Raw genomic sequence first — 11876 nt, 5'->3', positions numbered from 1 at the left:
GGTGTAGGGTGGTGATAGGAGTAGGGTGGAGGTATGGGTAGGGTGGAGGTAGGGGTAGGGTGCTGGTAGGGGTAGGGTGGAAGTAGGGTAGGGTGGAGGTAGGGGGAGGGTGGAGGAAGGGGTAGAGTGGAGGAAGGGGTTAGGGTGGTGGTAGGGGTAGGGTGGAGGAAGGGGTAGGGTGGAGGACGGGGTAGGGTGGAGGAAGGGGTAGGGTTGTGGTAGGGGTAGAGTGGAGGAAGGGGTAGGGTGGTGATAGGGGTATTGTAGAGGTATGGGTATGGTGGAGGTATGGGTATGGTGGAGGTATGGCTAGGGTGGAGGTAGGGGTAGGGTGGAGGAAGGGGTAGGGTGGAGGTAGGAGTAGGGTGGAGGTATGGGTAGGGTGGAGGTAGAGGGGAGGAAGAGGTAGAGTGGAGGAAGGGGTAGTGTGGTGGTAGGGGGAGGGTGGAGGTAGGGGTAGGGTAGTGGTAGGGGTAGGGTGGAGGTAGCGGTAGGGTGGAGGAAGGGGTAGGGTGGAAATGAGGTAGGGGGGTGGTGAGGGTAGGGTGGAGGAACGGGTAGGGTGGAGGTAGGGTGGAGGTAGGGGTAGGGTGGAAAAAGGGGTCGGGTGGTGGTAGGGGTAGGGTGGAGGAAAGGGTAGGGTGGTGATAGGCGTAGGGTGGAGGAATAGGTAGGGTGGAGGTATGGGTAGGGTGGAGGTATGGGTAGGGTGGAGGTAGGGGTAGGGTGGAGGTATGGGTAGGGTGGAGGTAGGGGTAGGGTGGTTGTAGGGGTAGGGTGGAGGTAGGGGTAGGGTGGAAAAAGGGATAGGGGGGTGGTAGGGGTAGGGTGGAGGAAGGGGTAGGGTGGTGATAAGGGCAGGGTGGAGGTATCGGTATGGTAGAGGTATGGGTAGGTCGGAGGTAGGGGTAGGGTGGAGGTATGGGTAGCGTGGAGGTAGAGGTATGGTAATGGGAGAGGTGGGGTGGGGGTAGGGGTAGGGTGGAGGTATGGGTAGGGTGGTTGTATGGGTAGGGTGGTGGTAGGGGTAGGGTGGTGGTACGCTGGAGGAATAGGTAGGGTGGAGGTATGGGTAGGGTGGAGGTATGGGTAGGGTGGTGATAGGGGTAGGGTGGAGGTATGGTTAGGGTGATGGTAGGGGTAGGGTGGAAGGAGGATGGAGGTAGAAGTAAGGTGGAGGTAGGTGTAGGGTGGTGATAGGAGTAGGGTGGAGGTATGGGTAGGGTGGAGGTAGGGGTAGGGTGGTGGTAGGGGTAAGGTGGAGGTAGGGTAGGGTGGAGGTAGGGGTAGGGTGGAGGAAGGGGTAGAGTGGAGGAAGGAGTTAGGGTGGTGGTAGGGGTAGGGTGGAGGAAGGGGTAGGGTGGAGGACGGGGTAGGGTGGAGGAAGGGGTAGGGTGGAGGAAGGGGTAGGGTGGTGGTAGGGTGGAGGAAGGGGTAGGGTGGTGGTAGGGGTAGAGTGGAGGAAGGGGTAGGCTGGTGATAGGGGTATTGTAGAGGTATGGTGGAGGTATGGGTATGGTGGAGGTATGGCTAGGGTGGAGGTAGGGGTAGGGTGGAGGAAGGGGTAGGGTGGAGGTAGGGGTAAGGTGGAGGTATGGGTAGGGTGGAGGTAGAGGGGAGGAAGAAGTAGAGTGGAGGAAGGGGTAGTGTGGTGGTAGGGGGAGGGTGGAGGTAGGGGTAGAGTAGTGGTAGGGGTAGGGTGGAGGAAAGGGTAGGGTGGTGATAGGGGTAGGGTGGAGGACTAGGTAGGGTGGAGGTATGGGTAGGGTGGAGGTATGGGTAGGGTGGAGGTAGGGGTAGGGTGGAGGTATGGGTAGGTTGGAGGTAGGAGTAGGGTGGTTGTAGGGGTAGGGTGGAGGTAGGAGTAGGGTGGAAAAAGGGATGGGGTTGGTGGTAGGGGTAGCGTGGAGGAAGGGGTAGGGTGGTGATAAGGGCAGGGTGGAGGTATGGGTAGGGTAGAGGTATGGGTAGGTCGGAGGTAGGGGTAGGGTGGAGGTATGGGTAGGGTGGTGTTAGGGGTAGTGTGGAGGTAGGGGTAGGGTGGAGGTAGGGGTAGGGTGGAGGTATGGGTAGCGTGGTGGTAGGGGTAGGGTGGTGCTAGAGTGGAGGAATAGGTAGGGTGGAGGTATGGGTAGGGTGGAGGTATGGGTAGGGTGGTGGTATTGATAGGGTTGTGGTATGGGTAGGGTAGAGGCATGGGTAGGGTGGAGGTAGGGGTAGGGTCGAGGAAGGGGTAGGGTGGAGGTAGGGGTAAGGTGGAGGTAGGGGAAGGTAGGGGAAGGGTGGAGCTATGGGTAGGGTGGAAGTAGGGGTAGGTTGGAGGTAGGGGTAGGGTGGAGGAGGGGAAGGGTGGTGGTAGGTGTAGGGTGGAGGTAGGAGTAGGGTGGAGGTATGGGTAGGGTGGAGGTAAGGGTAGGGTGGTGGTAGGGGTAGGGTGGAGGTAGGGTAGGGTGGAGGTAGGGGTAGGGTGGAGGAAGGGGTAGGTTGGAGATAGGTGTAGGGTGGAGGTAGGGGTAGGGTGGTGGTAGGGTTGGACGAAGGGGTAGGGTGGTGGTAGGGGTAGGGTGGAGGAAGGGGTAGGGTGGAGGAAGGGGTAGGTTGGAGATAGGTGTAGGGTGGAGGTAGGGGTAGGGTGGAAAAAGAGGTAGGCTGGTGGTAAGGGTAGGGTGGAGGAACGGGTAGGGTGGAGGTAGGGTGGAGGTAGGGGTAGGGTGGAAAAAGGGGTCGGGTGGTGGTAGCGGTAGGGTGGAGGAAAAGGTCGGGTGGTGATAGGGGTAGGGTGGAGGAATAGGTAGGGTCGAGGTATGGGTAGGGTGGTGATAAAGGTAGGTTTGAGGTATGGGTAGGGTAGAGGTATGGGTAGGTCGGAGGTAGGGGTAGGGTGGAGGAAGGGGTAGGGTGGTGGTATGGGTAGTGTGGTGGTAGGGGTAGGGTGGAAAAAGAGGTAGGGTGGTGGTAGGGGTAGGGTGGAAGAAGGGGGGAGGATGGAGGTAGGGGTAGGATGGAGGTAGGGGTAGCTTGGAGGTAGGGTGGAGGAAGGGGTATGGTGGAGGAAGGGGTAGGGTGGAGGTAGGGGTAGGGTGGTGGTAGGGGTAGGGTGGAAAAAGAGTTAGGGTGGAAGTAGTGGTAGGGTGGAAAAAGGGGTCGAGTGTTGGTAGGGGAATGGTGGAGGAAAGGGTAGGGTGGTGATAGGGGTAGGGTGGAGGTATGAGTAGGGTGGAGGTATGGGTAGGGTGGAGGTAGGGGTATGGTGTTGGTAGGGATAGGGTTGTGCTTGGGGTAGGGTGGAGGTATGGGTAGGGTGGAGGTATGGGTGGGGTGGTGGTAGGGGTAGGGTGGTGGTAGGGTGGAGGAATAGGTAGGGTTGAGGTATGGGTAGGGTGGAGGTATGGGTAGGGTGGAGGTAGGGGTAGGGTGGAGGTATGGGTAGGGTGGAGATAGGGGTAGGGTGGTTGTCGGGGTAGGGTGGAGGTAGGGGTACGGTGGAAAAAGGGGTAGAGTGGTGGTAGGGGTAGGGTGTTGGAGAGGGTTAGGGTGGTGATAAGGGTAGGGTGGAGGTATGGGTAGGGTGGAGTTATGGGTTGGTCGGAGGTAGGGGTAGGGTGGAGGTTTGCGTATGGTGGAGGTATGGGTAGGTCGGAGGTAGGGGTAGGGTGGAGGTAGGGGTAGCGTGGTGGTAAGGGTAAGGTTGGAGGTAGGGTGGTGGTAGGGGTAGGGTTGAGGAAAGGGTAGGGTGGTGGTAGGGGTAGAGTGGAGGGAGGGGTAGGTCGGAGGTAGGGGTAGGGTAGAGGTAGGGATAGGGTTGTGGTAGGGGTAGGGTGGAGGTATGGGTAGGGTGGAGGTATGGGTAAGTCGGAGGTAGGGGTAGGGTGGAGGTAGGGATAGGGTTGTGGTAGGGGTTGGGTGGAGGTATGGGTAGGTCGGAGGTAGGGGTAGGGTGGAGGTATGTGTAAGGTGGAGGTATGGGTAGGTCGTAGGTAGGGGTAGGGTGGAGGTAGGGATAGGGTTGTGGTATGGGTAGGGTGGAGGTATGGGTAGGGTGTAGGTATGGGTAGGGTGGTGGTAGGGTTGCGGTAGGGTGGAGAAATGGGTAGGGTGGAGGTATGGGTAATGTGGAGGTATGGGTAGGGTGGTGTTAGGGGTAGGGTGGAGGTAGGGTGGAGGTAGGGTGGAGGTAGAAGTAAGGTGGAGGTAGGGGTAGGGTGGTGATAGGAGTAGGGTGGAGGTATGGATAGATTGGAGGTAGGGGTAGGGTGGTGGTAGGGGTAGGGTGGAGGTAGAGTAGGGTTGAGGTAGGGGTAGGGTGGAGGAAGGGGTAGAGTGGAGGAAGGGGTTAGTGTGGTGGTAGGGGTAGGGTGGCGGAAGGGGTAGGGTGGAGGACAGGGTAGGGTGGAGGAAGGTGTAGGGTGGAGGAAGGGGTAGGGTTGTGGTCGGGGTAGAGTGGAGGAAGGGTTAGGGTGGAGGAAGGGGTAGGGTGGATGAAGGGGTAGGGTGGAGGTAGGGGTAGGGTGGTGGTAGGGTTGGAGGAAGTTGTAGGGTGGTTGTAGGGGTAGGGTGGAGGAAGGGGTAGGGTGATGGTAGGGGTAGAGTGGAGGAAGGGGTAGGGTGGTGATAGGGGTATTGTGGAGGTATGGGTAGGGTGGAGGTATGGGTAGGGTGGAGGTAGGGGTAGGGTGGAGGTTGGGGTAAGGTAGAGGTAGGGTTAGGGTTGAGGTATGGGTAGGGTGGAGGTAGAGTGGAGGAAGGGGTAGAGTGGAGGAAGGGGTTAGGGTGGAGGTAGGGGTAGGGTGGAGGTAGGGTGGAGGTAGGGGTATGGTGGAGGAAGGGGTAGGGTGGAGGTAGGGGTAGGGTGGTGGTATGGGTAGGGTGGAAAAATAGGTAGGGTGGTGGTAGGGGTAGGGTGGAGGAAGGGTTAGGATGGAGGTAGTGGTAGGATGGAGGTAGGGGTAGAGTGGAGGTAGGGGTAGGGTTGATAAAGGGGTAGGGTGTTGGTAGGGGTAGGCTGGAGGTATGAGTAGGGTGGTGGTATGGGTAGGGTGGTGGTAGAGGTAGGGTTGTGGTAGGGTGGAGAAATGGGTAGGGTGGAGGTATGGGTAATGTGGAGGTATGGGTAGGGTGGTGTTAGGGGTAGGGTGGAGGTAGGGGTACGGTGGAAAAAGGGGTAGGGTGGTGGTAGGTGTAGGGTGTTGGAGAGGGTAGGGTGGTGATAAGGGTAGGGTGGAGGTATGGGTAGGGTGGAGTTATGGGTTGGTCGGAGGTAGGGGTCGGGTGGAGGTTTGCGTATGGTGGAGGTATGGGTAGGTCGGAGGTAGGGGTAGGGTGGAGGTAGGGGTAGCGTGGTGGTAGGGGTAAGGTTGGAGGTAGGGTGGTGGTAGGGGTAGGGTTGAGGAAAGGGTAGGGTGGTGGTAGGGGTAGAGTGGAGGAAGGGGTAGGTCGGAGGTAGGGGTAGGGTAGAGGTAGGGATAGGGTTGTGGTAGGGGTAGGGTGGAGGTATGGGTAGGGTGGAGGTATGGGTAAGTCGGAGGTAGGGGTGGGGTGGAGGTAGGGATAGGGTTGTGGTAGGGGTAGGGTGGAGGTATGGGTAGGTCGGAGGTAGGGGTAGGGTGGAGGTATGGGTAGGGTGGAGGTATGGGTAGGTCGTAGGTAGGGGTAGGGTGGAGGTAGGGATAGGGTTGTGGTATGGGTAGGGTGGAGGTATGGGTAGGGTGGAGGTATGGGTAGGGTGGTGGTAGGGTTGTGGTAGGGTGGAGAAATGGGTAGGGTGGAGGTATGGGTAATGTGGAGGTATGGGTAGGGTGGTGTTAGGGGTAGGGTGGAGGTAGGGTGGAGGTAGGGTGGAGGTAGAAGTAAGGTGGAGGTAGGGGTAGGGTGGTGATAGGAGTAGGGTGGAGGTATGGATAGATTGGAGGTAGGGGTAGGGTGGTGGTAGGGGTAGGGTGGAGGTAGGGTAGGGTTGAGGTAGGGGTAGGGTGGAGGAAGGGGTAGAGTGGAGGAAGGGGTTAGTGTGGTGGTAGGGGTAGGGTGGCGGAAGGGGTAGGGTGGAGGACAGGGTAGGGTGGAGGAAGGGGTAGGGTGGAGGAAGGGGTAGGGTTGTGGTAGGGGTAGAGTGGAGGAAGGGTTAGGGTGGAGGAAGGGGTAGGGTGGAGGAAGGAGTAGGGTGGAGGTAGGGGTAGGGTGGTGGTAGAGTTGGAGGAAGTTGTAGGGTGGTTGTAGGGGTAGGGTGGAGGAAGGGGTAGGGTGATGGTAGGGGTAGAGTGGAGGAAGGGGTAGGGTGGTGATAGGGGTATTGTGGAGGTATGGGTAGGGTGGAGGTATGCGTAGGGTGGAGGTAGGGGTAGGGTGGAGGTTGGGGTAAGGTGGAGGTAGGGTTAGGGTGGAGGTATGGGTAGGGTGGAGGTAGAGTGGAGGAAGGGGTAGAGTGGAGGAAGGGGTTAGGGTGGAGGTAGGGGTAGGGTGGAGGTAGGGTGGAGGGAGGGGTATGGTGGAGCAAGGGGTAGGGTGGAGGTAGGGGTAGGGTGGTGGTATGGGTAGGGTGGAAAAATAGGTAGGGTGGTGGTAGGGGTAGGGTGGAGGAAGGGTTAGGATGGAGGTAGTGGTAGCATGGAGGTAGGGGTAGAGTGGAGGTAGGGGTAGGGTTGATAAAGGGGTAGGGTGTTGGTAGGGGTAGGCTGGAGGTATGGGTAGGGTGGTGGTATGGGTAGGGTGGTGGTAGAGGTAGGGTTGTGGTAGGGTGGAGAAATGGGTAGGGTGGAGGTATGGGTAATGTGGAGGTATGGGTAGGGTGGTGTTAGGGGTAGGGTGGTGGTAGGGTGGAGGAATAGGTAGGGTAGAGGTATGGGTAGGGTGGAGGTATAGGTAGGCTGGTGGTAGGGATAGGGTTGTGGTATGGGTAGGGTGGAGGTCTTCGTAGGGGGGAGGTATGGGTAGAGTGGAGGAATGGGTAGGGTGGTGGTAGGTGTAGGGTGAAAAAGAGGTAGGGTGTTGGTAGGGGTAGGGTGGAGGAAGGGGTAGGGTGGAGGTAGGGGTAGGGTGGAGGTAGGGGTAGGGTGGAAAAAGTGGTAGGGTGGTGGTAGGGGTAGGGTGGAGGAAAGGCTAGGGTGGTCATAGGGGTTAATGTGGAGGTATGGATAGGATGGAGGTATGGGTAGGGTGGAGGTAGGGGTATGGTGTTGGTAAGGATAGGGTTGTGGTAGTAGTAGGGTGGAGGTCTGGGTAGGGTGGAGGTATGGGTAGGGTGGTGGTAGGGGTAGGGTGGTGGTAAGGTGGAGGAATAGGTAGGGTGGAGGTATGGGTAGGGTGGAAAAAAGGGTAGGGTGGTGGTAGGGGTAGGGTGGAGGAAGGGGTAGGGTGGTGATAAGGGTAGGGTGGAGGTATGGGTAGGGTGGAGGTATGGGAAGGTCCGAGGTAGGGGTAGGGTGGAGGTATGGGTAGGGTCGTGGTATGCTTAGGGTGGTGGTAGGGGTAGGGTGGTGGTACGGTGGAGGAATAGGTAGGGTGCACGTATGGGTAGGGTTGTGGTAGGGATAGGGTTGTGGTATGGGTAGGGTGGAGGTATGCGTAGGGTGGAGGTATGGGTAGAGTGGAGGTATGGGTATGGTGGTGGTAGGGGTAGGGTGGTGGTATGGTGGAGGAATAGGTAGGGCAGAGGTTTGGGAAGGGTGGAGGTATAGGTAGGGTGGTGTTAGGGGTAGGGTGGAGGTAGGGGTAGGGTGGAGGTAGGGGTAGGGTGGTGGAAGAGGTAGGGTGGAGGTAGTGGTAGGGTGGTGATAGGAGTAGGGTGGAGGTATAGGTAGGGTGGAGGTAGGGGTAGGGTTGTGGTAGGGATAGGGTGGTGGTAGGGTGGAGGAATAGGTAGGTCGGAGGTAGAGGTAGGGTGGAGGTATGGGTAGGGTGGAGGTAGGGTAGGGTGGAGGTAGGGGTTGCGTGAAGGAAGGGGTAGGATGGAGGAAGGGGTAGGGTGGAGGTAGGGGTAGGGTGGTGGTAGGGGTAGGGTTGGAGCAAGGGGTATGGTGGAGGAAGGGGTAGGGTTGGAAATACTGTAGGGTGGAGGGAGGGGTAGGGTGGAGGAAGGTGTAGGGTGAATGACGGGGTAGGGTGGAGGAAGGGGTAGGGTGGAGGAAGGGGTAGGGTGGTGGTAGGGGTAGGGTGGAGGAAGGGGTAGAGTGGAGGAAGGGTTGGGGTGGAGGTAGGGGTAGGGTGGTGGTAGGGGTTGGGTTGGAGCAAGGGGTATGGTGGAGGAAGGGGTAGGGTGGAGGTAAGGGTAGGGTGGTGGTAGGGGTAGTGTGGAGGTAGGGGTAGGTTGGAGGTATGGGTAGGGTGGAGGTAGGGGTAGGGTGGAGGTAGGGTAGGGTGGAGGTAGTGGTAGGGTGGAGGTATGGGTAGGGTGGAGGTAGGTGTAGATTGGAAGAAGAGTTAGAGTGGAGGAAGGGATAGGGTGGAGGTAGGGGTAGGGTGGAGGTAGGGTAGTGGTAGGCGTAGTGTAGAGGTAGGGTAGAGGTAGGGTGGAGGAAGGTGTAGGGTGGAGGAAGGTGTAGGGTGGAGGAGGGGTAGAGTGGTGGTAGGGGTAGGGTGGAGGTAGAGGTAGGGTGGAAAAAGTGTTAGGGTGGTGGTAGGGGTTGGGTGGAGGAAGGGGTAGGGTGGTGATATGGGTAGGGTGGAGGTATGGGTAGGTTGGAGGTAGGGGTAGGGTTGAGGTAGGGGTAGGGTGGAAAAAGAGGTAGGGTGTTGGTAGGGGTACGGTGGAGAAAGGAGTAGGGTGGAGGAAAGGGTAGGGTTGAGGTAGGGTTTCGGTGGAGGTAGGGTAGGGTGGAGGTAGTGGTAGGGTGGAGGTAAGGGTAGATTGGAGGAAGAGGTAGAGTGGAGGAAGGGATAGGGTGGAGGTAGGGGTAGGGTAGAGGTAGGGGTAGGGTAGTGGTAGGGTAAAGGTAGGGTGGAGGAAGGTGTAGGGTGGAGGAAGGTGTAGGGTGGAGGAGGGGTAGAGTGGTGGTAGGGGTAGGGTCGAGTTAGAGGTAGGGTGGAGGAAGGGGTAGGGTGGTGATATGGGTAGGGTGGAGGTATGGGTAGGTTGGAGGTAGGGTAGTGGTAGGCGTAGTGTAGAGGTAGGGTAGAGGTAGGGTGGAGGAAGGTGTAGGGTGGAGGAAGGTGTAGGGTGGAGGAGGGGTAGAGTGGTGGTAGGGGTAGGGTGGAGTAAGGGGTAGGGTGGTCATAGGGGTAGAGTGGTGATAGGGGTAGTGTCGAGGTAGGGGTAGGGTGGAGGTAGGGGTAGGGTGGAGGTAGGGGTAAGGTGGAAGAAGGGGTAGGCAATGAGGTATGGTGGAGGTAGGGGTAGGGTGGAGGAAGGGGTAGGGTGAAGGTAGGGGTAGTGTGAAGTTAGGGTTAAGGTGGGGGTATCGGTATTGTGGAGGAAGGGGTAGGGTGGAGGTAAGGGTAGGGTGGGGGTGGAGGTATGTGTAGGGTGGAGGTATGGGTAGGGTGGAGGTAGGGGTAGGGTGGAGGTAGGGGTGGGGTGGAGGTAGGGGTAGGGGATGAGGTAGGGTGGAGGTAGGGATAGGGTGGAGGAAGAGGTAGGGTGAAGGTAGGGGTAGGGTGGAGGAAGGGGTAGGGTGGAGGTATGGGTATTGTGGAGGTCGGGGTAGGGTGGAGGTAGGGGTTGGGTGGAGGAAGGGGTAGGCGATGAGGTAGGGTAGAGGTAGGGGTAGGGTGGAGGAAGGGCTAGGGTGGAGGTAGGGGTGGGTTGGAGGTATGTGTAGGGTTGAGGTATGGGTAGGGTGGAGGTAGGGGTAGGGTGGAGGTAGGGGTGGGGTGGAGGAAGGGGTAGTGGATGAGGTAGGGTGGAGGTAGGGATAGTGGATGAGGTAGGGTGGAGGTAGGGATAGGGTGGAGGAAGAGGTAGGGTGAAGTTAGGGGTAGGGTGGAGGTAGGGTTTAGGTGGAGGTAGCGGTAAGGTGGAGGAAGGGGTAGGGTGGAGGTAAGGGTAGGGTGGAGGTTTGGGTAGGGTGGAGGTATGGGTAGGGTGGAGGAAGGGGTAGGGTGGAGGTATGGGTAAGGTGGAGGTAGGGGTACGGTGGAGGAAGCGGTAGGGTGGAGGTAGGAGTAGGGTGGAGGTAGGGGGGTCGGGTGTATGAAGGGGTAGGGTGGAGGTAGGCGTAGGGTGGATGTAGGAGTAGGGTGGATGTAGGATTGGGATGGAGGTAGGGGTAGGGTGGAGGTAAGGGTAGGTTGGAGGTAGGGTTAGGGTGGTGGAAGGGGTAGGGTGGAGGAAGGGGTAGGCTGGGGTGTTTAGGGTTCCATTGAGAGTTCAGGTGAATTTCGGCGCTCGTGAAAGTTGATATCCTGCTCACTTGATCACTGTTCACAGCCCTACGCCGTTGCAGTAATTCCACATTCATATTGCGGGGGCAAGTCTATCCATTGGACAACCCTTTGTTGACTTACCAACAAAGCAATCCTGACTTTATCGACCTTATCGACCCTGGGTGCGGGGGCCGGAGGATGATGGGCTGAGCCGACTTCCAATCGAGATTTGAACTCGCAACCTTCAATGTCGAGCAGCAGGCAACACTGCTGAGCCTCGCGTAAGGGTTCGAGTCCCTGGACTTAGAGCGGTTCAGATTCGCTATTGGATTAATGTTTGAGTGAGGCTTGGGATTAGAGGTTCGGCTTAAAGTTAAGCTTGGAGTTAGGATGAATATCCGTGTTTGGATTAGCGGATTGAGGTTCGTTTTTGAACTGGGGTTAGTGTTAAACACTGAGAGGTACCCTGACTATGGTCAGTGTTTGTTCGGCGTTAGGGTGTGGGAGTTTGGGTTTCAGTCCCGTGATAGGAGTTATGCTGTCGGTTATAATAAGCGTTACAGTTATGGTTAACGTTATTATTGTGGGTTAGAGTTTTACGTAGCGTTTGGATAGATTTTGCGTTATAGGGTTAGGGTTCTTCTTTGGTTCTTTCGGGAAAGTCACGTAGAATGAGAATAAAATAATAAATAACACAATAAAATTCTCACGGCGTTTCGGCCACAACAACGTCCCGACAGTTCTGCACCTTTCACCTGAAGACGGCCGCTTGCGTTGTGGCCGAAACGTCGTGAGAATTTTATTGTGTTATTTTATTATTTTATTCTCATTCTACGTGACTTTACCAAAAGAACCAAAGAAGATGAATCCTTGCAGTCACGAAAGCTTTAAATTGAAGGGTAAGGGTTCGTTAAGGTGAGATGTTAACTACCTCGCCTGGTATACATGAGGTCGCAGGTTCGACCCCGACCCTAACGCCTGTATATCTGTAGTTTGTGGTGTCTGTTTCCCCGTGGTCGCGTGGATTTTTTTACGGGTCCTCCGGTTTTTCCCTACACATTTAGAATCAACATCACGCATTTACAGTATTTGACTGCTATAAATTTCCATCGTAATAAGCCACTTTATTGAGCTATTATTTGTGGCCAGGTCGCTTCTGGAAAGAGCTACATAGCTCAGTGGGCCTTACTTGGTAAAAAAAAGAGTTTAGTTTCAACTTCTACTTTGAAAACTTAGCAGGACCCGCTTGAAAATTAGCCACGAGACAGACTCAGTGAGGCTTTCCTGGGTATCCACGAGTGATAATAATAAAAGAATACTAGTAAAAAGACTCTTCGCACAGAATGTGAGCATACTGTTGGGGCAAGTGCTGTTAAAGAGCACCTATTAATGCTGGCACTTCACACAAGGGGGGGGGGTGATGTGGCCAAAACCACGCGTTACCACCTTTGTCTCGCCAGTTGCAATTTTACACACCGCACCAGGTACTCATTTGAGGCTAAGTTTACCTAGGGGAGGCTCGAAGCCGGATCAGACAATCGTCATTGGTGTTGGTGGCCGAGAGCCGGGGTTTCGTGGCGCAG

This window comes from Petromyzon marinus, chromosome 8, assembly GCF_048934315.1.
Source record: "Petromyzon marinus isolate PM22_M1 ecotype Great Lakes invasive population chromosome 8, UKy_Petmar_22M1.pri1.0, whole genome shotgun sequence".
NCBI lineage: Eukaryota > Metazoa > Chordata > Hyperoartia > Petromyzontiformes > Petromyzontidae > Petromyzon > Petromyzon marinus.
Note: the sequence above shows the minus strand (reverse complement) of the source record.